Consider the following 25,088-nt stretch of genomic DNA (forward strand, 5'->3'; position numbering starts at 1 on the left):
GGAGCAGTGGGCATGCCAGGAGAGCTCTGCCGTGCCATGTGGGTCACCCCTGGAGCCGGGGCTCGAACCTGCACTGAAGCAGCTGCAGCTACCCTGCAGTGCTGCGTCCTTACCCGTTGCGCCACCAGGGAGGGCCGGAGAAAGTAATTCTTATAACAAACATTAATTGACTTTATCAGTGATGGACATAGTTATAATTACCGGTCAGTACATCGTAAACCTATTTTTAATGATCTGGTGGCATTCCATGCAAAATCAACTGCCTAGTTAGCTCCTTCCCTAGTTAAATCCTTTTACAAGGCACAACAGAAATAGATCAGAAACAATCTTTAATGTGAATTTCCCGGGACCCCATGTCTACTCAGCAAATCCTTTTATTCCGATTGTTCTGGGTCACCTGCTGCTTCTGCAGTGAGTCCCTCATGCCTTTGATCACTACACTGATGGGCTTTTATAACACTTGATATTTATAATCAGAGAGCTGAATGCAGGTTATTGTTACATATTCAGAATGTGCTTTTCCTTTCAATGAGAGCAGGAGTTATTCCCATGGTAACAATAGGAGCTATGGAGGCATCAATGGAAAAAGCAAAGCCTCTGTAGGACCACCTGGAATCTAAATACATGGGCCAGGATCCTGCTTTGTCCAAAATGATGGACATTGGCTGGTTTCTACTGAAGAAGAAAATGAAATGAGATCACATGAAATGGAGACAAACTTTGATCTACTATAGAGAAAGACCTCCTGGGAAAATATCAGCCTGCTAGGAAATAGTCCTGGGTAGCAAAGGTGATTTATGCTTCCTGTAGTCAGTTCTGAACTAATTCCCAGAACGTCATGAAGGGATGCCAATTTGAACAGAAGACAAACTGTGCTCTCTGTCCATTTGAAATCACATCACCTCAAGAGTAATACACATGGCTTGGATTTTTATAGTCACTTACTTCTAAGGAGGTCCAAGGGCTTCCTACCCATGATCTCATTTACTAGCACACCATGAGTCCTCTCCTCCCATGCACAAGAGTGTGAAACTTCCCTGGGTAGAAGAGAGAGAGGAACTTCCTCTAGTCCCCTTGCTCCATTTAACCCTCTGCACAAACCCAGAGGGAAAGATGTCAATTATGTGCAAACTGATGTTCCTCAAAGAGCAGGATCTTTCAAGCCCAGACATGTATTAAATCTCGCTTCCTTTCATCAACTTCCCTCTGGATGAACTTGACCAGTCATTTGAAGTCTCTGGGCCTCAGTTTCCTTTGTCTATAAAATAGGTGTAATGGCTACTACCTTGATGGAATTATTATGAGGACTGGAACTAACAAAGGTGAAGTGCCTCGATCAGTGTTTATGATTCACTAGGCGCTCCATTAATAGTTTCTTTGTGATAATTATACCCCCATTTGGCTCCAAGCCCAACATTGGGTCTGCGTTCCTCTCCACCATCTCCTTTTTTTTCAAAATCCTTTTATGATTTGAGTTCATAAAAGTAGCAGAGCAGAGCTGTGAGCTCCAGGAGAAGCCCTGGCTGGGAGCACCTCCCTGCTCTTCCTGGGTGGGCACAGAGTGTGGTTCCTCCCCTCCCCTACGTTCCCAGAGATGGAGGGGAAGGCTGCATTCTCCCAGTAAAAATCTTCCAACCAGTAATCTCAGACCCAAAACTGTCAGTGTAGTGCAACAACTTCCAGGAAATTCAGTACTTGAAAGCTCCTGAATGCAAAGACTCTGGTAGAAAATTTATTGTCTGTAGTCTGTGGCTCACTAGATGGATTTAATTCGCTGTGAACCGCTTTGATGCCTCATTTCGTGGGTACTGAGATATTCAGGCCACTATCCCAAAGCAAGGGGCCAGGACTCTGCCCTGGGGATGGCGATGCTACAGGGCCCAGGGGCAGGGAGTGGGGTTGACATCTTTACACATGTGCAGAGTAGTTGAGGAATACACAACAGCTCTACAGCCATGCATGCCTGCAAGTTTTCTTACAGAATTGATGTAGGGGTAGTAAGAAAGGATCTCCAACATTTCAGCAGTTTGTCCTCAGATTTTTCAGACATGAGTGACTATTAACTTTGGAAGACACAAATCACACAAAAATCACTTCTTTTTCTTGACTCTCCCTTCGCATTACAAATTAGTTCTCACCCCACTCACTCGTCTGAACTTTATAAACATAATGCAACCTAATTATCCCTTTCTTAAGTGGTTTCCACAGTTCAAGGAGCCTTTGAATAAAGTGTTATTTCTAGAGTGACATATTCACATGAAAAATAGCTATTATCATCATCACGACTTTCATTGAGATGTTTAGTACCAAATATGTTTATTTTCTAGGGAATTAAAACAAGTGATTTTGTGTGTCTTCAGTGAAGATTAAACATCCGTGTTGCAAATCACTTTGTGAAGAGTGTGTTCCTAACAAACACAGCCCTCTCTGGCAGCTGTTTGCGAGTATCCCACCCCTGCTAGAAAATTCCATAATAGACTAACCCTCAAAGGCCCCCAACACCACCTCCCATTTGGATGCTGCTCTGTGGGATTTACCCTGACACCTTCTAAACAGACTCATGAAAGAGATGTCTTGTCTGGTTTTATTGGTTATCATTCTTTTTTTCAGAACGATTTCAGAAAAGACCATAAGCTTGTGACAGAGTGAATTTGTGATCTTATCCAATCATCTAGGCTGTTTGCAAAACTTCAGTAGGTGGCAGCGTTTTGTTGATAAATGTTTTGTTAGCCAAGTGATCTCATTTAGTGCAACTGTTGCAATATTAATAAACTGAACTTGTGATCGTGTTTGCCAGGACTGAAAATATTGCCATTCTCTGCAGCGGGTGCTCTTATCTGTACTGACAGCAGCATTCATTGTATTAGAGTTGGGGGAGGGGTGCTTTATGCGGCTGTATGCGTGCTATTATAAGGAGACAGTGGTGGAGGCAGCGGAAGGGGCTGGGCAGAGATGCCCCAGGGAGGAAAGGGGCCAGAGGCCACTGACCGGATCCCTTCCACTACCTGGCAGGATGTGACGAGGCTCTAGCTGACCCGAATGTCTGCTCCCTTCCTGACATCCCACGTGGTCCATAGTGACCTGCAAGGTGATCTGAGTCCTAAGGTAACCAGATGGGGGTCACTGCTTAGTGAGAAGCATTGACCCTTGAACAAACATGGGAAGGCTGAAGGGTCCTCATTGCCATAACACCACTAAGACCACATCAGAGGGCTGCAGAGGTGTCCCCAAGTTCCCATGGGAGGGGTCAGAAGTATCTCAACACTAGAAAGATTGTAAAGTTGCCTAGAACAGCATTTCAGGGAGGTTCCTTGTGGAAATTATAAACAATGGGCCCAAAATGCATCTTTCATTTCCCCGTTCTAGAAATGTGCAATATAACTGCTTGAGATGCTCCTGATTCTGGCGATGTCCTCTGTCAGAAAGACAGATTTCATGAACAGACTGAAGTCCTTCCTGTGGGAATGACATCTGTCATCACCCCAATGGAGTAGCCTTTTTTTTTTTTTTTAAACTGACTAAACACTGCAATTACTGCTACATCGGCTCCATGGCTGTTTACTGCCTTAAAGCAGTAAGATAAGTTGTCTTTGCTAAAACAGGACTGTGATTTCTGAAAGCACACACACCATGTCCTGTGTGTGTCTATAGACCCGCAAGTGAGATGTGGCTCTTGCCTCATTTGCACAGCTTTCCCTTTATACCTTTCACGGCATTAAAACACTGCATGCGTGCGACTCTCCCACCCATTGTGAGCATCTTGGCATCCCTGACACCTAGAGCAGTGTCTGGACAAAAAAATCTTTTGAATTAATCACTGATTAATTGATGGCTTTATATTCAAATTTATACACCAGTTAGTCTCAGAGCTATCAAAGAAGAGCTCTTTCAATTTCCTTTTTGGTGAAGCCATTTCTCTAATATACCATGGTCATGTGGCGCTATTCCTCACCAGGGAAAGAGCCCACCTGCCATTTCAGTCACAGCAGAACAAGATTCAGTCCTCGGAACAGATCTCTTATGACTCACTGAACAAACTGAAAGTTGAGTCCCTTCATCTATAAGAGCATAAAGTTATCTCCTCAACCCCAATTAGCCTTGTTTGTTGTTCTTATTTATGATTCCTTATCAAGAGATGACCATCCACTTAAAGACAGCTCTTCCTTGCCAAGTCCTCCTATTAAAATGAAGCAAAATTTTTGGAAGGCACTGCAACTGGGTATAGAATATGTTGGATCATTCCACGTGACCCAGAAGAACATGCCTGCTCCCCAGCAAGTCCTGCCGAGTGTCTACTTGGAATAAGTTCAGACCGACATGACAATTACTCTCAATATGAGTTACTTTAGCAACTCTGATTTATTAGTGAGCTTATCATGTCAGCATGAGTTAGGTAAATTTTAACAAGCACCTGATCACTTACTGATTTGTAGCTAGTGTCATCACTGCATCCAACTATTTTCTGAGAATCCACTGTGAACATAGAATGATCCTGTGATAAAGATCTTGCAGAGATGGAAAAGATGGTGTGGTTCAGAGAATAGATTTAGATATAAGAATACTTGAGCAACAAGTATGGATAATGAAATCACTGTTCTCTTAGTCATATAGTATGAGGCAGGGCAGAAGAACAAGGAGCTCCTAGGACCTTACTAAATCCCTCCAACACACCTTCCAGCACCTTCAGAGATCTTTACTGATAAAACTCTCACAGAGGTATGGGGTAGAAGAACAAGTATTTCCAACTTCTGTTCCACGAGAAGGAGGTTGCATTCATTCACATAATATTGCAATACAAATAGTTACCATTTCTCCAATCCCAGTCCCTCCTCACCAAACCAGCCAACACCCATGTATACATGGGCACGCACACACACACACATACACAAATATCCACACATCTATAGAGATTGCAAACTGTATAAAATATAGGCTTACAATGACCTGAAAGTAGAATTTTGCTTTGATAAAGACCCCGTGGCATATTGCACCCTTATAGCTGCAGAGCATTGTGAGTGATCCTGCCCCAAGTTTTGATTCCACGACCAGACTTATTTGGGAACAAGTCACAATTGTGGTTTCAAATGTCTACACTGATCAATAAAATCATGCTTATTCACTCTGTTTAAACTTTCAAGCTGCACTTCCCTGGAAACTTTGTATCTAGGATGACCCACTCAAGGTTCTCTTCAGAGTGGTCATTAGTATAAGTCAAGTACCATCAGCTAATTGGACATCACATATAGGGAACAACCCACTGCTCTATTCTTTCAAGCTTTAGCCCACACAAATCTCACTTTTTGAAACAAGTAAAAAACTGCATTATGGATTGGACAAAAGTGCACAACACAGAAAATGTAAATAAATGCCTTCTCAGTGATGACAAACTACGTCATTATGGCAGACCAAGTTGACTTGTCTCCTAATGCTGTATCTTCCTAATGTTATCTCCTATGTAATTGTCCCATTATCATTGGGGGACTAAAACTATTACATCATCGATAGTAAGCTGCTCTCCTTATTTCACATTGAGCAGTAATTGTTTAACAACTATTAGTTAATAATAATGGAAGGTCTAGAGTTCACATTGTGAGTCTGACACCAGTGGGCATTGGACATATTAGAAGTACACTTCTTCATTTTAGCATAAGGGGTAAATTTATGAGAATGGAGCTAATTGTAATTGTCAGTGTGAACATTCTCACTATCGTCCTGATTAGTGATAAAGCCCTAAAATCTGATACCTCGGCTAGTTCTTTATAGGTGCCATTATTTAAATCACTCATTATTAGAGCATTGGCAAGCAAATGAAATTAATTTCATATCAGTATGGCTTATTTGTTTGGCATGAAGTAACATTACAAAATTCATCACAAGAGCCATTTCTCACTTCACAGTTGCGAGAAGTTGTTCAGTTGTCCAGAGTCCAAAGAGCCAGCTGAGTGATGTGCCAGAAGGAGCAGTGGGCAGCAGTTTCAAATCTGGATACCAGCTCTGTTTCTCCCAAATTGGATGGCTTTATGCAAATCACTTTTCTTTTCTGGGCTCTGTTGTCTTACTAACAAGATGAGGCAAGACAATTGTTCAGGGTCCTCCAATTTTAATATCCCGTGAAGCTTATAAAATGCATTCTATGGCGCTGATAACAGCACATCTTAAAGACTGTGGTTGACCACTAAAGCCCACAGGAGTTTGGGGAATATTTCTAAACAGATATGGAGTGCAAGGGGATCAGTGACCAGAAAGGTAAGGGGCTATTGGAGTCAGATGCTTGACTGAGTAGAACAACAACCATAGAGAAGAAGGAGCTAAGACTTGATGATGAAGATTTTTATTTTCTCAAAATTTGAATAATGGGTGCTAATAAATATACATGTAGTGCCTGTGCTAGAGATAATTTGGGACAAATCTTAATTTCATTCACTCCTATCCCAGTTAACGCAACTTTTAGTAATAGACTTTGTTTGGGGCAGAGTAAAATGATCACATGACTTTTACACATTAACTTTTAATTTGCTGTCTGTCTTCCCTTAACATTCAGGACCACTAATCTCAAGTAGGCCCCACCTACTACCCAAAAGTCATTCTATATGTCCCTAGCCCACTGACTTTCTACTCTTCTAGACAATTATTTTATAACTCTGCAAACTTCTAAATTTCCCCCTTCACCTTTGCCCTTATCTGATCATTTTGCTCCCGCACCAATAAAAACAAAACCACTACCTGCTACTTCAACAACACTCATGTCCATCATGTCCACCTCCCTAGAGCAGTGGTGCTCACCCACTCTGCCTCCTTTCCTTGCACTCTGAGCTAAGATAGAGCCCTCAATTTTTCTACTACAGTTCAACTAGCAGCTATGTAAAGGCATTTCTCAAATAATCCTCCCAAGTTTCACTAAGTTTGTCTAGTTTTTTCACTCTTCTTGTTTTTGACACATAAATATTTCATTATTTCTACCACACAACCCCCCCCAAAAAAAAAACACTTTTTGCTCTAATTTCCATTGCCTTGCTTTCCCCTACAGAAAAACTGCTTAAAAGGGATCTGTGTGACTATTTCCAATTCTTCATCTCTCATTTTCTTCTAAAATCACAGTGGGTAACTTTCCTCTTTACCACTGTCCTCTACTCCATTTCTGATGTCCCTTCTATATTGCTAAATCCAATCCTTAAATATCAGTTTTTGTCTTAGAAGATTCTTCAGAACCTCCTCCTCTTTCCCCCTGAAATGATTTCCCCACTTAATTTCCTCAACACCAGATTATCTTGGTTATACTAATATCCCACTACTTTGTTACTTTTAAAGATGTTTGCAATGTACTCTCTAACTTCTTAGTTCTTGAATTCATCATTCATATGTTTATTTTTGCTTTAAATATTATATATGCTAATGAAATCCAATTGTTTTTCTTTTTTTTAATAACCAACTACAATATATTTCTATAACTTCAGATTCAGATAATTATCTACCTATCAACATTGGCAACTACCACAGGTTTGGCAGATTGAATATTGAGTTCCTTCTCTTACTAACCTCCTTCCAGATGCTCTGGTCAAAAACTATATAACTATCTGGACTCTCTTTCTCTCATTTCCTACATGCCATCAGTCAACAAATTTCATATATAAAAAATTCAACATCTAACAAGAGTAAAATTACTCCTGTTACCTTCACCACTACCCTGACCTATGAATATCTTATCTTAACTGAGTTACAGAAATTGCTTTCCTAAAGTTTTTTTTCTGTTTCCATCTTTCCTTTCTAAAGACTATAAACAAAACAGCAACCTTCCTGATTTTATTATAAGGTAACTCAGAGCAGATCATTCCCCTGTTTAAAAGCCTCCGGTGATCTCCCATCTCCACTCCCATTTTTGGCTTCAAACAGCTTGGTAATACACCCATTCACCATTAATTCGCTCATGCATCTTCTATTATCTCATCTTTGTCCCTCAGCAACAACTGTCCACCTCACTGGCCTCCAGTGACTTGGACACCCCTGGCTCCAGGCCTTGCACTGGGAGTCCCCTTTGCCTGGAATTGTTTATCCATGACCTACTCTGACATGTCCTTCTTGCAATTTCTCTACTACCACCTGCTCTGTGAGGTTACACAGTCTGCTACTTCAAATTTGTAATTAAAACCCACCTATCCCCCTTGTTCCTGTACTCATCTATGATTGATGCTTTCGATGACGTGGCTATTCATCTGGTTTAATCTATTTTATGCAGATATACTTTTGATACTTTTCTTCACTAGAATGTAAGCTTGGAGTCTTTGATGTGTTGGAGTCTTTGATGTGTTGACTGTTACATCAGTAGCAAACCAACTGGCACAGAAGCTTCACTTAGTATCAGTGAATGTCTGTGCCTCTCCCACGCCTGTTCCCTAACAATACACAGGTGTTAGTTTCAGGTCTTATAGTTCATGGTGATTTGCCCCAGTACAAATTCGGGAGCAGGTAGATGTGTGAAGGGACTTCTATTTTCTTATCCAAGTACTTTATGTATAGTGATTGTGTCTTTATTTTATGTTGCATGATGGAATGAGCGAGATTTGAAGCCAGGTTAAAAGTGACTTTGAATTTGAGTCATGTTGCTTGTCAGATACATAACCGTCAGTCAATCTTTTGAGCCACCTGTGAAGCTGACATAACTGACATGAAGGAGCCTGCTCCTCAAGGTTTTTGAGACAATGACAAGCAGTGACCTCGAGGAAACACGTCACAGTGCCAGGTGCAGACTAGGTTCTCAGTAAAAGTGATCTTGAATGTCTGAATGGCACAAATTAGCCAGGAGTGCTGAGTTTCCATAAGGTTCAGCAAGTGATCTCTCCTCTGGAGAGAGAGACCTCCAAAAGAAACCTCACAGGAGAAATGTCTGGTATCAGCAGTAACAGAGAGGATTGGCACTGACGACGGAAAGAAAAGCAGAAGGCCCTCTGCTGCGCCCCCACATTCCATGGGAAATCACTTCCATTAGAGTCCTCAGTGTCTATGCTTCTCTGCGCCTTAATAGAGCTAGAGGCGGGTTCAAGAACACAGCCCTGACTTCTGCACCACAGAGGCGAACTGCCTTTGAAGATTAAAATCCTACTTGAATGTCCCCCACAGAGATTAAATGCCAAGAGAGAAAAAAGACAAGCATGCAGGGAAGGGCTAGGACAAGGAAGAGATGAAACAAAAACAGAATCATTGCTGGTGTAATAATTGCCGCATTAACACCTGAATGGCTAACAGGCTTGCCCCGTGGCTTGCTCAATGAGAAACTTCAAAGATGGTAAATAGAAGAGAAATGAGAACGCTTGACCCTAACAGTTGGTACGCACAGGCGGGCAGCAGCTGGCACATACAGGCTCATATTCCCCAGCCCACACACGGGAGAGACACTTGTTCCCGACATCCCCCTTCCTTTAATAAGCCAATAAATATTGATTCTGACCTGGTTGCCACTTGCTCTCCTAACATCTTCTTTCATTCCAAGGCTTCTGGAAACTATAAAAAGCTAATTTCCAGATTCCTAGTCTGGCCAGAAAGACTCAGTTTTTCAATCAGTTCTGCCAGAGGTCTGATAGCGATCATTATGAATGAGAAAAGACATTTTGTATTCTTCACAGCTTGGGAGCAGGGAGGGTGCAGGCCTACTTACCTATTGAGGCGATGATGAAATTAAAAGACTCATACCTGCTACAGCCTGGTAGACCATGGAAAACGTGGGGCAAAAGTCGGACACCCAGAAAGAGGGTCGGCGGCCACTGAGCAGCACAGCTTTGAGACCAAAATCACAATCAAGTTAAAAATGAGTCTCATGTCTCGCTGCGAGGGTTTTTCTCAGGTGATGCAGTTCTGCAGAACATGATTTTGAACAACACACATAGTGGCTGCATTTGAGTTTTAGAAAAACATATGATTGGCAGGAGACTCTTGACCTACATTTTGAAGTAAATGTGTTTTTTTTTTTTTTTCATTTCTCAGAGTGTCTCAGTAATCGGCAGGAACATGTTGGAAATCTACCATACCTCAGCACTGCTGGGGCAGGTCACCTGGGCACCAGGCGGAATTAGGATAGTTTCCTAACTCATGGAAGTGTCACTAATTGGAGAGACAAGACAAGCTTGCATGCTTGGAGTTTTGGTCCTCGTTATTTTGGGACTCTGGAATCCGGTGGCAGTTACAGAGTCCCATTTTAGAAACATTAAAATGTGCATACAATTCTCTGCAATATACTAGAAGTGGCAGACACCTGCTGGACCCCTCTGTGGCCCAGGAGGAGGTTAGAGTCCAAAAACACCCTTGAAGGGCTCACTTTGGAAACACACGTTCCAAGTGTATTCTGCACTTTACCCCGTCATGTTGCAAATACTGGTGAATAAATAAGGCTTGGATGAGTCTAGAACATCTTCAAGGGAAATCAGGGCGGAAGGGGTTCAGACCAGTGGGAGCACTGTCCAAGAATGACTGAAAGTCCCTGAGGATGCAAGCGGAAGTCAACAGACACACAGGATTTGTATTTATATTTACTGTAGAGAAAGGAGCGGATATTATCACTAAACCATGTAGTAAAAACAAAACTGGATGCTTCTAGGTGGTGAGAGAGCAAATGATGACCCGGACTTGAGAACCCAAGGGATAGTAGTCTGACTGTGCTGGCCAAGGGCTCTTTGCTTCAAGGATTTCTGGGGTGCATGGAATCAAGGAAGCCACATAACCTGGGTGCTACAAACCAGGCAGAAACCAAGAAAGTTCCGCTTCTAGGCAGTGGATTCCAAAGCCCGGCTGCCCCCCACCCGCACCCCTGTGACATCTCCTCCCTCTGCCTTCCCTGGTGTGACCAGGATGGAGAGGTGAATGGCTCTGGGAGGATGAGTGTGGGCCGAGGAAACCTGACACACACAAACAGCGGCTGGGCCCGCCACTTCTGGGGTGAGAGGGGACAGGGAAGGAGGCCCAAAAGGCGCCCTAAGAATTGGTCTTTCACAGCAACTATAAGGGCAGTTGTCCCCATGGCAGAGGCTGACCGGAAGTGGAACAGTTAATGACAGAAAGTCGTCACCAGCACACTTCTGGGTGCCTTGATGCCGAGAGAGCTTCCCCAGTCTGAACAGCAAATGTAGGGGTGATGGCAATGTTTGGGGAAATGGACAGAGATCATGCAAACACAGAGATCCCGCAAGGAACAGTTTGCCTGTCTCCTTGGGCTTTCTCGTGGCTGTGCTGCCAGTGTCCATCATTGTGCCTCGATGTGGGGACAGTACTGGGCACCGAAGTGCATTGCACGTCAACTTCCACACAGCCTATATCGAGCTCTGCTGAAGACACGGGCGGAAAGGAGAAAGAAGAAGCTGGTGTGTCCGCAAGCTATGCACGGAAGAGGCAGCACACTCACTTGGCAAGAAAAAGAGCTTCTTCATGTCTTTCTGGGAGAATTCTCTCTTCCACTGCGTCGCCTTCCTTTCCTTCTGGTGCTTTCCGTTTCATGTCTCGACACCAAAGATGCCTCTGAGCTTACTACTTCCCAAGCTCTGGAACTGTCTTCCCTTTTCTTTTTGTCCCTCTTCTCCCTCCAGGCTGGTTGCCTTCCTGCAGGATTCATTCAGCCCCTCTTACCACACACAACTCCCTTGCCCCTGAATCAACCCAATGAGCTTCTCTTCACATTTATCCAACCTGATGAAATATTTTTAAAGATTTAATTATTTGTGCATGTAAGAACTGTGGTATAGGCCAGAGGTGTGGGAGTTGGGGGGGTGGGTAAGAGGATGCACTAGAGACAGAGTGGGGAGCGGAACAGGTGGATCCACTGAAACATACTGCTGAAGGGAGCAGTGGGGAGACAGGCGAGGTCCACTGCACCATGTGGGTTAGCTCCCTGGCTGGGGATTGAACTCGGGCTGCAGTGGCTGCAGACAGCTTCATTCACAGTGTTGTGTCTTTGTTTTTTTTTAAGATTTATTTATTTATGCATACAGAACTGGGGTACAGGCCAGAGGTGAAAGGGCTGTGTCAGGCTTCACCAGAGACACTGTGGAGAGCAGAACAGGCAGATCGACAAAGTACATTGCTGAGAGGAGCAGCAGGCGGGTCAGGAGAGGTCTGCCGCGCCATGTGGGTCACCTCTGGTCTGGGATCAATCTCATGCTAAAGTGGTTTTAGCTTCTTACTGCTGTGTCTTTAACCCCTTGCACCACCAGGGAGGGCCCCCAAACCCACGTAATTTGAAGTGTGTACATCTTCCCCCACTTCCTATCAGTACCTTCTGCCACAGGGACAACTGCACATGTAGTTGCTGTGGAAGACCAATTCTTAGGGCGCCTCTTAGGCCTCCTTCCCTGTCACTCCAGAAGCGATGGGCCAGCCGCTGTCTGTGTGTGTCTTGTTCTCTGGCCTCGGTCCCTATTCATCCTAACATGCTGTTGTTTGTGTCCTGGTCACACCATGGAAAGCAATGGGAGGAGAATAACAAGTCCACCACAAATTTCATTAAAATGTCTAATGTTACTTGATTCATGTTCAAATGCTTCAGCATCTTGCATTGAAATTCCTCTTCCTATGTCTCTCACGGTTCTCTTTCAAGCAACGGCATGACCTCAGACCAGGGTAGGATGAGATGACTAAACCTTTTGCACATCTCTTTAGCTCATTCTCACCTCCTCTGAGTAAATACAATCTACTCTGGAGAAAAGTTTCCACCATCTTCTTTCCTGTATTCCTACCCTGTGCCCACTGGGGAAGTTCAGTGGCGCTGAGGGTGAGTCAAGATTTGGGGAGTGAACCCTGAGCTGAAAGGAGGTGGGTCAGAGCTCAGGCTGCTCATTTTTCCACACATTATGCCCTAGCTCCTTGATGTCAATAATGGGATGCAACACAACTGGTCAAGGCAAAGACTTTGACTAGTCCTCACACTCGTTAGACACAAACATAGTCATGTCCACCTGAGTCATCTTCATAACTGCATATTACTTACCACCAAGAAGTAATTACAAAGTTTACGTATAGTCTTAAAAACCGACTTATATGTCAAACAACGCATAGCAAACTGACTTAGAGATTATTTGTTGAAAGCAGTTTCCATCCAATAACTAATGATGGACACTCATCATTATTTATGACAAAAGACTTAGGCCCACGATGCATGTTTATAATACTTCCTCTCACCTTGATCAGCCTAAGCACAGCCTTTTCTAAATCAGCAAAGATAGACACTATCAAGAACATATGGAATGCCAACCAAGACATAATCAGCAAACCAAGGGAAGTTCTGGGTATACAAGGCTGATGATCACTCACAAAGATGTTGATGTCCTTATGTCTATTCATTTATCTGCTTAAATAAAAGGGTTAGTGCGGGGGGAGGGAAAGGAGGGATGCCGAGGCATGATTAACAATAGGTGCAAGACAGAATGAGCTAGATTAAACTGCTCCATATGCAAATTATACAAGTCTGATTGCATCAAACCATGCACAGTTTAATGAGTATAGTAAGATGCCTTTATCTCTGCTTGGATATGTTCCTAAAAGGAAGACTGTTCCCAGATAAAGCACAATTTAATAAGGAGATTTTTCATTACAGAGGCGATGAATATTTGCATATCTCCCTCTGCTTCAGGCCCTCTCTCTGTTCCACACCCAGTCCCTTTCTACATCTCGCTCCAGTTTTTCCTCTCTCTGTCACGTGCCCTCCCCTTGCACCCACCAGCCTGTCTCTGATCCACATGGCTATTCTAATTCCTCTTTTTTTTAATTGAAGTCAGTAAACATTTGCATGTTGTTGGCATATATTTAAGGAATGTGTATACTCAGTGCAAATTAAAGAAAGTCCTACACAGATGAGATTAAAGTCTTTAAAATGTGATCTGAGCAGTTATTTATCTCAGAAGATTTTCAATTTGTTTAACATTGCCATGTTTTAAAATTTCTTTAATTGGTTATTTAAATATATTCTGGTAAGTTGCTACTTATATTTTTCGCCTTTGTTTCTTACAGAATTGCCTTGTGGGTCGACAGCACATGTCAAAAACACAGGTTTTGGGCTTTGAAGCCCTTCGCTACAACCTACTAGCCTCTAATCTTGGATCCGTCACTTAACTTCCTCACCTATGAAATAATATCAATCACATCTATTTATAGAACCGTTTAAGGATGAAAGTATGGAATGTGTGTAAAGCAATCAGCACCATGAGCATTTGCTTGTACTCAGAAATGCTCATTGTTCTTCATAGCACATCTTCTCCGAAGGAATTAAACGTGTAACATATGTTGACATATACTGCACATGAGTAGTGTATAATGTGTCTATAGACATAAAATATCCATGTGTGTGTGCATGTGTAATATGTATACATACATGTGTATGCTGATGTAATTAAATGGAACTGTCTGTCTTAGAATACACTTCCTGGTCCACAGGAGAAATTTTGAGCAGGAAGGTGAAATGGGGCAGCCGCCATCTTGCTTTCAACTCTTGGAAAGTCAGAACAGAGCATGGATAGGAGAGCAACTCAAATGCATTGTTTCGTTTTCTGTCTTCTGAGTCAGCATAGGACTGTCTGCCAGATTACTCACCTGCTGGCCCACATGTGTGCCTTGTACTGCATTGGAGAACTTTTCCATGGCTGAAGCTACAGGCTCGGATGTGGCAAGAGACCTCTGTGAAGTGCCAGTCTACCCAACTTCCTGGAGATATCAGCTGAGGACGCCATTTCCTGCATCACTCACCGAAGCCACAGTCTCATGTAGGCCTTTGCAAGATGAGGAAAACTTCCCATGTTATTTTCATATGCACATCTGTGGAAACACAGTACTTTAGATTAAAAATAATCTAGTAATCCTAAGGGTTCTGGGGAAAATAACCATAACAAAACAAAAATAAACAGACAACTCCAAATCAGAGACATTCTACAGGGGAGGGAAAGGGATCAAAATGAAGGAGAGAAGATCTCAGGGACTATGGTGATGTGAAATGGTGGTGGGAATTCTATGGGGACTACATCTGAGAAAAGAAAGCAAACATTGTAAAAAAAATGTAAAAAATTAATTCATTCATTAATTAAAATAATCTACTAATACATACACATGTCTAATGATCTAAATAAGACATTGCTATGAAAATCACTATTTTGTAGATTACTAAGAATTACCTAGAACTTTCTTCTTTATGTTCTCCTCAATATTGAAAACTCACTAAAACTTCAACTAAGTTTGATTTGTCCCAATTTCCTGCTTAGTGCCCATATAAGTTTTTGAAAAACAGGTAAAAAATCATAATATTTTAAGAAGATTTTAAGTGCTAGGATATTTTGTGAAGATGTAAGGTACAACTGGCAACAATTAACTGCACAACTTTAATTGTGCAAATTTTGAATATATTTTGAGATAGATGATAGATAGATAGATAGATAGATAGATAGATAGATAGATAGATAGATAGATAGATAGATAGATAGATAGATAGACAGATAGATTCAACCATAAAACTGTCATTACCACTATGATAGTGGACCTATCTGTCACCCACAAAACTCCATATGGCCTTTGCAAACCTTTCCTTCTTTCTCTATTTTCCTGTCTTCTCTGAACCACCAGTTTGCTTTCTGTCACTGTAGAGGAATTTGCTATTTCAAGAATTTTATATAGTTGAAAGCATATAATGTGAACCCTTTCTTTAGTATGACTCCTCATGCAGCATATTTCTTTTGATATTATTGATGCTGGTGTGTATCAAAATAATTCATTGATTTTTCACGGCTGAGTAATAGTCCATGACATGAATATGCCATTATCTCTCTACCCATTTGCTAATTTATGACCTTTTAGTATATTTATAGGTAAAGCCATAGTAAATACTTCTGTGCAAGTATTTCCATGGATATACAGTTATGTTTCTCTTTGAGTAGAATGATCAAATTGTCTTGTATATGTTTAAAATTTTGAGAAACAGCCAAAGTGTTTGCAAATTTCTGTTTTTACCAGTAGTTCATTCATACACATCCTCACCAACTTGATGTCTTCAGGATAAAACCTTATCATTCTAACTCATATGGCCTATTTCTTCTTTCTCTCCTCTCAAACTAAACGATGGGGTGTTGATTTGAAACCATTCTTCTTTTCTAATAAAAGTATTTAATGCTGTAAATTTCATTACATTGTTACTTGTATCCTCTAATTAATTAACTGTTTTTATGTTGTTCCATACCCAAATTCTTCTAATTTCACTTAGGATCCCTTCCTTGATTCCTGGTTTACTTAGAAGTGTGTTGCTTACTTTCCAAATATTTGAGAATTTCCCAGAAAGCCTTCAGTTGTTAGTTTCTAATTTAATTCAACTGTGATCAGGAACTGACTTTATTACTTAGCATCCTTTTTAAATGTTGTAAGATGAGTTTTATGGCCCAAAATATAGTCTGTCTTGATAAATGCTCCCGGTGGACTTAAAACTATTAAATATAAAGTCATTGGATAAAGACATGTAAGTATAAGTTAGATGACGTTGGTTGGTGGCATTATTGAAGCCTTCTGTATCCTAAATGGTTTCTACTTGTTATTTCATTTCCTGAGGAAGTGCAATGGATGTCAGGAAGCAGACATAACTTGGCACATTGATCATGCTCAGTAATGTTTATTGCTCTTTTTTTTTTTAAGATTTATTTATTTATGTATACAGAACTAGTGTGCAAGCCAGAGATCAGGGGTGGTGAGAATATTCACCAGAGACAGAGTGGGGAGCAGAACAGGCAGATTGACTGAGATACACTGCTGAGGGGAGTCCTGGGGCGACAGGAGAGGTCTGCTGTGCCATATGGGTCAGCTCCTGGCCTGGGGATCCAACTTGAGTTGAACGGGCTGTTGCTAGCTGCTGCTAGCTTCACAGGTTGCAAACCAGGGAGGGCTAACGTTTGTAATCCTGATGATAATTAAGGATCTGTCTCTTACCTTGCCATTCTATCAGCTTTTGCTTCCTGTCTTCTGGAGTTCTGTTACTGGCTCTTTCTGTCCTCCTGATAAATTGACTTCTTTCTTATAATGAAATAATCTCCTTTGTCCTTGATAATATCCTTTGTTGTAAAATAGACTTTGATAATAATGTAACTATTACATATTTCCTTAGATTGTTGTTAGTATGCTACATTGTTTTCTGTCCAATTACTTTTAATCTATTTTTTTTTGTCTTCTTATTTGAAATGTATTTTTTGCCGGCAGCATAAAGTTGAGTTTTGCTTTTATGTTTCGTTTGACTACATCTGCATGGTGTTTAAGGCATTACCATTTAATATGGTTATCATATGCTTAGATTTAAGTTTATCGTCTTGTTTTGCTTTTTGTTTTTTTCCATCTCTTCTAGGTTCACCCTTTTTCAAAATTATTTTATGACTATCTCCTTTGTTGGTTTATTAGTTATAAATATATTAATTTTCTGGTGGTGGCTATAGAGTTTATACATTTTTAACTTATCGGAGCCTACATAGGGAGATGCTGTATTTATTTATGCATAGTAGAAACCCCCTATAGGAACAGACACCCATCCATTTTGCCCGCCATATCTCTATGTTAATGTTGTCAAATATTTTATTTTTATATGCATTGTTATTGTCCTGTTTAAACATTCAATTATATTTTAAAGAGCTTTACATGATAAAAAAAAATAATAATCTGATGCTTTTCATTGGGTAGTTGCATTTCCAGAGTTCTGCCTAACAGACCCTTGTGACATTTCGATGTGGTTCTGCTGGTGATGAATTCTTTCACCCTTATTTTACCTTCGCATGCTGTTTTGTCAGCATGGGAAGAGGGTGCACAATCATTTTCTCACAAGGTCTCTGGAGAAAACCATGCAAATCTTGCATTCGGAACAAACCTTAACCACACCCCAAAATGGTACCTAGAGTTTCCATGCTACAAGGACCCCCACGCCAGTCCCATCTAAAGTCACCAGATCCGCTGGCAGAAAATTCAGTCATGTGATGGAATCCAGACTGCTACCTCTCTCCTAAGTCCTGGATCTATGTTTGAAAACTACCAGCAGGTAACACAAGCAAGGAGGTCTCTGAAACACATGAGAATAAAAGTTTTAGGACATGATACACACTTCACATGGAGACGGAAGAGGAGTGACTTGTTCAGCACATTTTTAGCCTCTGACTATAAGAAGTGCAGAAGGATTTTCCTGACACAGTTTATATTTGAAAGAGACCTACGCATACTAAAAAGTAAATAACAGAGTACACTATGTTCCCTGAGACTGTTTATCTGAGAAACACATAAGCTTATCTCCACTATTATGGGCCAAAGTACCTACAGTAATATCAGCCGGTGCACGGGTGAGGAAACTTGCAACCAAAGAATATCTTGATCTTTTTTCATCCAAGATGGCAAGTATTGAACGGAGATTTGTGGGGAAATTAGTTCCATGTATTTGCAAAGTATTTGATTATTCAGAACCATTCGCTGCTCTTATTGGTGAGGATCTTAGTGATAATTTGATTGCTGCCTGAGGTTTGAAAGAACTAAGCAAATCAATTTCATTCCTTTGGATGTTGTCCTTGAGTTATTAAATTATTGTAAAATTTAATTGCAATCTGAAGAGCTATTTCTGTGCTATGATCCTATCAGAGTTCAGAAGCATGTGGATGGTGTCAGTCATAGCCACAAAAACCAAATCTCTTAGTAAGAGCAACTGTATTTTTGGATAAATCTTAAATCAGGGCTTCAGGCCCAGGGCAGAATACAGAGGGGTTATTACATTTATTCATTCATTCTATAATTTTATTGTGTTTCTTTTCTGTTTCAAATAAAGTTTTTAATAGAAGTTTTCATAGCTCCTCTAGACAATTTGTAGTACCTTCTGTGTCTCTCTATATTTATACTTATAACACAGGACACTAAAGGCCCTCATTTCTTAGATTTCTATGGAAAGTGCTGGAATTCCTGGGCCCAATTTACAACATGTGTACATGGAGGCTACCATTGCCTACCAAACAAAATAAGCAATTATGAAACAGCGGCAGGGTTTGGAAGAATTCAAACCAATGCCCCTACATTCTCACCAGATTCCACAGGTAAAGGCTCAGTCTCCAAAGGCCACCCTCTGCTTCAGATGCCGGCCACAGACCCAGACTGCTATAGGAGCTTTTCACCCTGACTAGCTGTGAATCAGAGGTTTACGACACCCCTGCACAGGTTCAATTCATTTGCTAGAGCAGCTCATAGAACCCACTAGAGTATTGTGTACTCACTAGATGACCGGTTGATTGCAAGGCTGAGTTCCTCACTAGATGACCTATTTATTGCAAGGCTGGGTTCTAGAACAGCTAGTTGGAAGAGATGCAACGCAAGTGTGAATTCCCATGTCCTCTCTAGGTCTGCCATGGCCCCTGAGCTGTGTGTGTTCACCAAGCCAGACGCTCTAGACACTCTCTGAATCCTTTCCTTTTGGGTTTCTGTGGAGGTTCTTTACTTAGGCATGACTGAGGGTGATTAGCCATTAGCAACTGAACTCAAACTCAACCCCTCTCCTCTCCCCAGAGGTCAGGGACATGGGAGTGGAAATACCAGTCCAAAACCATTTGTCAACTTGCCATCTTTAGTTGCTTCCCCCAAAAGTCCTCTCATTCATATAACAAAAGCAGTTTTATTACTCCCAAACAATTAGGAAATTCCAAGAATTTGGGGAGCTGTGAGCCACCAACTGTGGATGAAGAACAAATAAAGACATGGGATAAACTCATTTTGGTGATCATCATCTGAACGACGATGTATTTCTTTTAAACCACTCTCTTCTGCCTTTTTGTGTTAGCTGAACACAGACAATAAACCCTCACTGGATAAGAACTCTGTGTTTAATTCTCCTGTGTGTGTGCACATAATTGATAAAATAGCAACTGTTTGTTTTTTCTTTTTCTTTTTTTTAAGATTTACTTATTTGTGCATACAAAACTGAGGTACAGGCCAGAGGCTCAGGGACAGTGATAGGCTCACCAGAGACTGAGTGGGGAGCAGAACAGGCAGTGGGGAGCAGCGGGCGGGTCAGGAGATGTCTGCTGCGCCATGTGGTCACCTCTGGGGCAGACGGAAATCGAACTCATGCTGAAGTGGCTTTAGCTTCTTAGTGCTGTGCTTTAACCTGCGGCGCCACCAGGGAGGGCCAACAACTGGTTTTTAAGATTAATTTTTTACTTGGTGCTGTTCTTAGATTATTTAGAGGAATCCAACTTATACCTCTGAATTTCTGTACCTGTGAACCAAAACAAAAGCCCAAGCCTTCTTCTTAGGAGAAGTAAAAGCACTGAGCAAACCTTAGCATAAACCCAAAGCTGAAATTCTAATTAACCTATTTTGGGGTAACATGGTCCCTGTGAGTGTGGTACACTCTTTCTCAGAGTCTATTAAATATTTAGAAATTCTAAGATATTTAGAAAAGAGTAGCTAAAATAAAATATGTTACCTTATGCATAGGATACAGTTCTGTTGATGCTATTTAGATGACTATATAACAAATAAATCCTCCAGTAGTCTGGGCTCTGTGGGATGTCAACAAACACATATAACCAATTAGCCAAAAAGCAGACTTATAATTCTATTATTTACTTATGTTTCTAGAAAAACATTAAAAGGGACCCAAAGAATAGTGCATACTAACACTAAATTCCTTCCCTTCTACCTTCAACTCTTTTCTAAGCCTCTCCTCACAGCCACCTTCCAATACTGACCCCACAGTCCATCTACTCATACCCTCGAATCTCTGACAGGTAAATCCAGACTCACCGCCCCAGTGAGGTTACCTTTCACTCTCTGACTCTCTGTGACCTCATCTTTTTCCTAATTCAACATCAGAGAAAATTGGAAAACCAGGTCAAAACAGGTTCTCTCTCCTTTAGAGGAAGAAGGAGTATGGAGAGAATTAAAGCATAAGAGGCTTAACCATTGGGGAAAAAGAGAAAGAAAAGGACAGCTAAAACTAAAACCCTACATCCCTCACACAGATAACTAGATGCTAAGAGAGCAAGGCACTTTTACAGATTTTAGCACTTGTGGCAAAAAATCTAGGTCCTCATAACCCAGTAACTCAATTAGCTGATGCTCCAGTGATGTTGATATTATTACCTTCATTCCCTACCTCAAATCGATATTGTGACTTATCTCTAAATAGCATCATTCAGGCTATTGATGGTGCACAGCCTTTGTGGGCCTGGGAAGGAGAGTTATCAAATAACAGTTTATCATGTGCTTTGTATGGGCCCCAAGCTAGGACTACATTTGATCCTTTTTAAAGGACTGAAAAAACCAGAAGACATTGTGTAATGCATGAAAATCATGAGTAATTCTAATTCTGTATGTGTGGCTGGAAGCTATAATGAACAGAGCCACGCCCATACACGCACAGCTCTCTAGTCCCATCATGCCACGGCAGGAGGCTGAGTGTCACAGACATGGTTGACACACCGGCCATAAAATACCGACTTTCTACAGTTCTCTAGAATTGGCTTGCTGACCTCTGCTCATATTATAACACTCACATCTTATTTGTTCCAGAATTTTATCACCTTAATATTTAGATAGCAAGTTTATTTATATATAAATGTGTGTGTTAAATAAATATACAATATATTTAAATTATAATTAAATTATATCATACATATTTAAATATGTAAATTGAATGTATAATTTATACAATTTCATCTGATGAAAGTACATGTACTTTCATGCTATGAAAAATAGGGCACCCCCACATTATTTGTCCTGAAAAACCTCAAGTTTTAAAATAGCTAGGGGTATGAAGCCAGCTTGTGTTTATGGAGGGGATGTAGTTCTGAGGGCCCTGAATAATGTTTTACTTTTTAAAAGCCAGCATGAAAGATTTTGCTGTTGTAACAATTTAGTAAACTCATGGCTAGAGCAGAAGTCATGGATGTCAATGGCCACCTTTATAGTTCCACTTGAACTCCAGGTGCTCTTCTTAGTGTCCTCATTGAAGCAGGTATCCAGTTATTTTCCATAAAAGAGTGACTCTGCTTTACCCTGGAGACACTGCCCCCAGGCACAGATAGCACCTGCGGAAGGAAGGAAAGGTATAAAGTCACCGCTGGCCTTCCAGAAGAGCTGAGAACCTCATGAAAGTGAGAGGTTCTGTTCACATTACAATATTGAACTGTTTGCTTTTTTTAGTGCACCTCATCAAAATTTTCCACTCTGTGTTTTTCCTCCCACCTCACCCTCACTTCTGGCTCCTTCTTATATGAATATTGACTGACTCAAATTCTACTCATTTCATGTAAAAGCCAAGCTCCCCCCAACTCACCACCCCCTGCTCTTGTCTCCCTGAGTCCCTTAAAAACACTCACCCAGCCTTGAACATAAAAGCACTCTGAGAACTTCAAGGTTACCAAATGCAAAAGATATCTTTTATTTATTTCACAGTTAGTATACGAAGGGCACAGAATGGAATTTCAATTGCACAGATTTGCCTATGCTTACAAGAAGCATTAAAAAAAGCAATGGGATTTCTTAAGACATTTTTTAAAACAATATTATTTAATCAATAGCCATGTTTACACTAGCGTAACAAGCAGAAATGCACAGTTAAAAGTGCTTTAAAATTATAAACAGGAAATATGTTAATAATGTGTTTGAAAATGCTCTGGTAAGTATTAAGTGGATGGTGCAGAAGGGGGAAACATTTGAAGTTATCAAAGGAAAAGTCTTGTGTCAAAGAGAAAGAAGCTCGATTTAAAGAATAGTTGAAACTACTACTTTTAAATGGTGTGAATTCTGGAGTCATTGAAAGAGATTTAGAAGAAACCAAAATGTTCAAGAGCTGACAGCTGCCAGGGAAAGAATAATTGGTGAGATCTAAGCCATGCATCAGAAAGTTCCAGAGAGCATATCTTCCAGAGGGCAATTACACTAAACTCGAGCTTCTCCTTTGTGTAAGGCGTCTGGTGATAAGCACACACTTGCACACACACTCACATACTTCCACATACTCACACGCCAAGCGCTTTCCACACACACAGATACAGAACACAGTCACCCATCGCACCACCCATGAACACCACACACGCCCGCACATGCCACACTCACCACACTTACTCACAGCCTTCTTCCATACTTGTACACAAGCCGCACACACTCATATTAGTTTATGTGTACACCCCTCCCTCTCTCAGGTTACATGTTACATACACACTCACACTCTTCCACATGTCACACACGCACACACACATTGTGTGTGCTCTCCCTCACACAATCACACGTGCTCCCCTGCATCCTCACAGCGGTGCTTCAGGTATCGACCTGGCACGTATGTGTGCAGCACATTCCGCTGCTGAGGGTGACCAGGAGAGCAGCGGCCACCCCTAGCCCCACCACCAGGCATCTGGAGACCCACAGGGCTGTACTGTGTTCCTCTCAAGCTCCTTTGCAGCAGCTCTACCCCCTAAAGCCATATGTGGCCATGTTTCAAGACAGGTCCTTTGAAGAGGTGACTTCATTGAAAGAGGCCCTTCGCGTGGGTCCTGATCCAGTCTGAAGGTGTCCTTGCAGGGAGGGGACATTTGGACCCACAGAGAGGCACAGGGCAGACACTGGACATGCACACAGAGGAGAGACCCTGTGAGGATACCGCAAGGTGGTGGCCCGGCCACCCGCGGTCAAGAAGGGAAGCCTCAGACAACAAAGCCTTCCAGCACCATGACCTGCAACTGGACTCTGGGGCTGGAAGAAAATTAACCTCTGTTCAGTAGCCCAGTCCACATTGCATTACAGTCACCAGAGCTGGCTAGCAGCAGGCGGCCAGACATCACAAAGGTGGACAATCCCTCAGCACCTGGCAAGATCCCCCACTACCCAGGGAACTCTCACTGAGCACTTCTCCAAAGGATGAAGGAATGAATACATGAATGAATGAAATCAGGCTTCCAGAACCTCTATTCCCTCACCTGTGAAGACAGAACCACCAGACCCCACAGCACAGGGCCTGCACAGGTATCAAGAGAACACATGGGCACGTGCACTTTCTCCACAAAGGACCCCCTTTGTGGGCGGGGTCCCCTGGAACACCCCTCATCAGCTCCTCCACCACCATCATCACAGCAGTCAGGATGATTCCAAATCTCAGTTCATTGTGAAATGAATAGGAGAGAGCAGTCTCTGAGGGGCGGTAGGGAAAATGATTATCGGTTATTATATGGAAAGAATGTAAGCCTTAGATGATAGACATTTTAGAATCATTATTATTATGACGTTGTGTGTTCTGGGGCTGAAAAGACACATGAGTTCAGGATATAGAGTTGTCAACACACCTCAAAGCAGTGGCAAGTGCTCCGTGCAATTAGCATCTGAATACACAATTAGGGAGCATCAGCACCTGGAAGGCTCCATGCGATGGGGGTCATTTCACGCACACTGCAGCGGTTACTGTGCTCAAGCGTATGTTTGTATGAGTCTGGTAATAATGAAAATTGCCCACTGTTTTATAGAAAATGCTGCCCAGTTATGCTAAGGGGAAAGAAGTATCAAAGTTGCAAGCCAGGTGCTTGTTCCAGCCTTCAAAATACGGCCCCGAGAATAGAGGGCAAGTGGATGATTCCAAAAGTCTATCTTGGCTCGACGGCTCATAATTTGAAAGCAGTTTATCGGTGGTCGATCTCTGAATTATTAGCTCATAATTACTCAGATTCTGAGAGATTTGTGCCAATTAAAATCACGAGGATTAAGTTGATTTTAAGAAAGTGTGATTCCGAGAAAGGTGTTTCGAGGCTCACTTCCTTCTCCTCCAATCCTGATTTCTAATGATGGGCAAGATGTATTTAGCGCAAAAAGCTGCTGTTTCCTTGTCTGTAAAAATCAAGGAGCAGTGGCTGTCAACCTCATGCCTTGGAAGTACAGACTGTAAAGTTAGACTCCAGGCTGCAACCTTCCAGCCGCAACCGCAGGAGAGCCCCTTGGTCCCTCTGGCGAGCGCCCGCCCGTGGGCAGGTCCATCACAGGAAGGCTTCTCACACCTTTCAGGGCAGCTTCTTGATTTGCACAACGTGTTATCCCCTACCTGCTGGTCTGGTCTGGGTCCTCTCTTCCCTCTGCTGAGGATTAAAGGA

Source organism: Condylura cristata, unplaced genomic scaffold, assembly GCF_000260355.1.
Source record: "Condylura cristata isolate star-nosed mole 26May11 unplaced genomic scaffold, ConCri1.0 scaffold00001, whole genome shotgun sequence".
NCBI lineage: Eukaryota > Metazoa > Chordata > Mammalia > Eulipotyphla > Talpidae > Condylura > Condylura cristata.